Source organism: Pelobates fuscus, chromosome 9, assembly GCF_036172605.1.
Source record: "Pelobates fuscus isolate aPelFus1 chromosome 9, aPelFus1.pri, whole genome shotgun sequence".
In the NCBI taxonomy this organism is placed as follows: Eukaryota; Metazoa; Chordata; class Amphibia; order Anura; family Pelobatidae; genus Pelobates; species Pelobates fuscus.
Window position 1 is genome coordinate 136,265,648 of NC_086325.1, and position 4,941 is coordinate 136,270,588.

Genomic DNA, 4,941 nt, shown 5'->3' on the forward strand with positions numbered 1-4,941 from the left:
ATCGTGTAATATTTATTAAAAATATGAGAAAAATAAAAAATACATGATAAAACAGATTTTGTGTTTAGATTGAATTTCTGAGATACCTTAAAGCGACGCTAACAAACGCACACAAACACACGCACGAACATAGATGCACACTCACATACTGTACATAAACACACACATACAGTGCACACACAAAAACACAAACACATACAAACAGGCACCCGGCCAAAACACACACATACATACACACACCTGTGTCATGTACTTCCCTTGTCGCACACTCTTCAGCATTTGAATAATTATATTTGCAGGAAATGCAGTTTTTTAAATATCACGTATTTTCCTGATACATGACATGTTGTTCTCGGTGGAAAGAGGATAATGATCCAGGAGCCTAGTTTGCATACGTTATATGAATGGGTTCTTTGTCTCCATTCAGTTCAATCTCATTTTCATTTAGGATTCAGATGAGATTCTTCCTTTTGTGAACAGACTAATTATACGTTCCTCTTAACCCTTTATACTGTTGATCACGGCATTTTGTTACCTGAAGATTTCCAATATGGCCCTAGAAGGGTCCTTTAACCCCTTAAGGATCAAGCTTCTGGAATAAAAGGGAATCATGACATGTCACACATGTCATGTGTCCTTAAGGGGTTAAGGCAATTTGGCTAGGTGTAAGGCAGGCTGAGTATCATGTGAGCTGTAATCCAGAAATATCTGGGGTTCCAAGATTAGCAATCGCCGTGGTGTCAGGGACATGTTTGTATTCAGGATGGGGACAGGGGCATGGGTGTATCCAGGTTCATAAATAGCCGTTCTGATGACATAATGTCGGTACTGATGTTGATCGAGGCCATTGGAAAGTCACTATGCAATCCTGGTTGGGCACTTGCTTGCATAGCCAAAAGGCTCAATTTCAGACAATATGTTCACCAATCAATATTTTCACAATTTGGAAAGGGACATGCATATCGGTACCGTATATCCTGCGTTAGCATTCTATGTCCAAATGCTAACCAGTATCAGTTTCCCAACCAATTGCTGCATTTTTGCCTTTGTCATTAACACTGAGCTGCATTTATTCCCAGCCTTTCACAGTGACCAAGATCAGTTTTGGAACCTACCAACTTTGCATTCCTTACACTATAGAATCCCTTTAAAGGACCACTATAGTGCCAGGTAAACATACTTGTTTACCTGGCACTATAGTGCCCTGAGGGTGCCCACACCCTCATGGTCCCCCTCCCGCCAGGCTGGATGGAGTGTGAGGGGTTAAACTTACCTCTTTCACCAGCGCCGGTAGGGGAGCTCTCTTCCTCCTCTCTGCCTCCTCTCCTCCTCCTCGGCTGAATGCGCATGCGCGGCAAGAGCCGCGCGCGCATTCAGCCAGTCTCATAGGAAAGCATTTAGAATGCTTTCCTAATGACGCTGGCGTCTTCTCACTGTGATTTTCACAGTGAGAAGCACGCAAGCGCCTCCCGGGAGAGTAGAAGTCGGAGTGAGGGCTCATTTTGTTCCTCAGTGCACTCCTGAGCTATGTAGGGCACTGTGGTGCTAGTGGCTTGTTTGTGAGGTAAGCCCCAGAATACAGCAAGGAGTGCAGGAGCCTCTGCACCATGCGTGTCGCCAGTTTGGTGGTCAAGCTCCGCCCACCCCAAAAATATTACCATTTTAATACAATATTATATCATGTTGGACAATCTATAGGTGAATTTTAAAACTGTGAAAAAAGTATAGTTATTTCTCAGTATAGATATTTCCCATATTTACCTACCAACATTTCAAATGGACAGAGGAACACTTTAATTTTAGGGGTGTGAGTGGGGCGGCGTGTTCTTAGAAATTTTAGGTGACTACTAATAACAATTTATTCAACTAAAGTGTAATTTAGAACAATAGCAATGTATCTTATTTACACAAACTGATTTCTAAACACATTTATTGTTGTTTAAAGACACATTACTGTGAGCATTATTGCTGTGGAGCTCAGTTATACACTTAGACACACCAACAATATAGAGCTCCTAGCAAAGGGACATTAAGATAGAAAAGAGGGATAGAGGGAGGGATTAGGGCCAAAATAGGGACTGTCCATGTTAAGTAGCGACTCTCGGGAGATATGCAGTCTGAGCTAAATAAATATTTAGCGAATGTCTATATAAGAGAACTCAAGATTTCATCTGCAAATGTCAGATTTGCATACTCAAATTCTTCTTTAATAAAGCTGTGTATTTATTATATTACAAGATAATTAGCTGCATCCACTAATCAGAGATTAGCTCACTTTCCCTAATTATGCAAATGAGGGCAGGCCATAAAGGACAAGTATCACACTGACCTTTGCATGACCGTACACGATTTAAGGTTAGTAACCAGATATATGAAAAAGATTGTACTGAATGTTATACATACAAAGACCTATGTTGGACTCATTAATTTTTTCGTAAGCAATAAAAAAGAAATATTAAGTACTGCCCCTTTATTTGCTCTTTTTTTGACAATGTAAAGATTTTTTTTTCAAGTTTCCAAGTTAATGTAAAGCATCTTCTGGAATGCAAAGAAAAGATTAATATTAATAAACTGCTAAAAGGTGTGGTATCACTATTTCCCATGCATGGCAGGACAGTATATATATGGCAAGGAACCAAACTGAATTGGACTACAACTTCCATCAAGCACAGCTAGACAAAAGGTGACAAGCCACAAGTATTCCACTAAATGTGATAATGACTATAAGCTAACATTTTCACATTTACTTAGATTTCTCGAGAGTTGCTATCATTCTATCAATGTACATATAACATAATGAGTCTTTTTAAAAATGATTTATTTATAGTTTTTATTATGCAATTTTTACATAGTTCAGAGTTCTGTTCATAAAATCATACTTAGACCCGACTTATAAGGTTCACAATTCAAATTACAGTTAGAATAATGAATTCATACATCTCTAGCAATTAATCCCTACTTCATTATCTCGTTTTGTGTGGTCTGTATTTCTTTCATATATCTGTGAACTTGTTTTCCTTTATTTTAATAAAATATAACTTTAAAAAGGGTAGGTAAGGGTATAGAGAATAATCGGAAGCCTGCGATTTAATTTCATTCTAATAATCTTTTACTACGAATACATTTTAAATTCTGAATTCTGGCTGCAATTAATTATTGTCTTAAAATTATATATAGAGCTCTATAGCATCCAATGTATTTTATTTTACCTAGATAAGTCTCCATGTAGGAGTGTTAGTGTTCCAGTCCTTTACAGTTTATCCTATATTCCTCTCGTTCCGTATTTAAGAGGTACATAATTTACCACATGAGTCTTTTACATCTGCTCACAAGTTTCCTTCTCCCCCCAAGTCTCCTTAATCATTTCTACTTCCTCAGTCTCCTTTATCACTCCCTTCTCCCAGTCCCCTATGTGTCTTTTTCCTCCACAGACTTTTTACCACATTTCCCTCCAAATTTCTCTTTACCACTTCCTTAGTTTCTAATGACCACCTCTCCCTTCCTAATTTTCTTTACCACATCTCCCTCTGTCTTCTCTAATAATAACCACTTCTTTGTCCAAAGTCCTTCTTACTGTCACAAAATGTTCTAACGGGACTGCCACCAGCACACTTGGGGCCCCTTTAGAAATCTAGGGGAGAGGCTGTACTTGTAAGGTGCCCGTACTGTCTGCAATACGGCCCAATAGGACCACATCGCTTTACAAGGCCCTTGAGGTCCCCAGAGCACAGCCGGAGCCCCTTACAAGTGTAAGGGTAGAAGCCCTCTGATGGCGGCCCTGCCTTCTGAAGCCTGTCTTGTTCTGCATTAAGACTGTGCAGCACTCCAGCACTATGGCTTATGGACGCCGTAATTCTACGTCCTTTTACGATGCTCTGCAGCCTCGTCTCTACAACCACGGAGGCCACAATGAGCCATTTATGTGACTCCATACTTGCACGTTCTGTGGTCGCAGGATTAGCACTAACCAATGATAGGTAGTTTCTGCCTACAGATACCCTGCTCTTTATATCCCTCAGTGCCCTTTCCGTGTTTTACGTCTCTATTCCTTCTGATTGACTTTTGGCACTTTGACCCGGTTTGTTCTGATTTCTGTAATCCCTGACCTTGGCTTGTTTCTCCGTATCTCTTGACCTCATCTTATTTCTGGCTACTCGTTTCCTACTGCAGACCATTCACCATTATTGGCAACTCTTTAAACCAAGCCGCCTCTAAGGACTCGTATTACTCTCTGACCTGGGTGACATGGGCTTTCGTGTTGGGCTATATCTATTTCTGATATTTACATCCCTCACTGTTGATTGTTGCAGGTTTTGTATATATACTATGCTGGTTACAGTTCTGTTTAATATGCCACCACTAATTGCTCTGCCCCAGAGGGAAAAATCAATCAAGGCGTACTTATTTGTTCTGCAAACATTACATAGAAAAGTAAAGTTGTAACAGCCAGAGGGAAGAAAGGATTGAGAAAACACCCCGAGTTAGCTTTTTGTTAATGCATTTGTAAAATATCTGTTAAGTCTGTTTTTGTGGATGATAACCACCTTAACCTGCACTGAACCCTTTTGAGGGTTTTTTTTCATAAAGATAGAATCTAAATGAAAAATTCATAACGGTTGTGTTGGCCCAGCACAAACAAAACACATCGTAAGACAAAATAGAGAATTATTTGCCTTCTGGATAATTCCATTTTGACAAAATGTGGCACAATCTAGATTATAGATGAAACAGCTGATAATATAAATAATATTGTTTTATCTTCTTAATGTAGTATATGCCTTTTCCATCACATTGTGCATTTGGAAGACCATCCAACGGCCCACACTTTATACTCTCTCGCATGTATGAGTTCACCAATGATGTGTCTCAGAGTGAATACATTTCTGAAATGGGTCATATTCTCAGGATGAGAGGAAGAGTCTAAAAATTGGATCTGGAAGG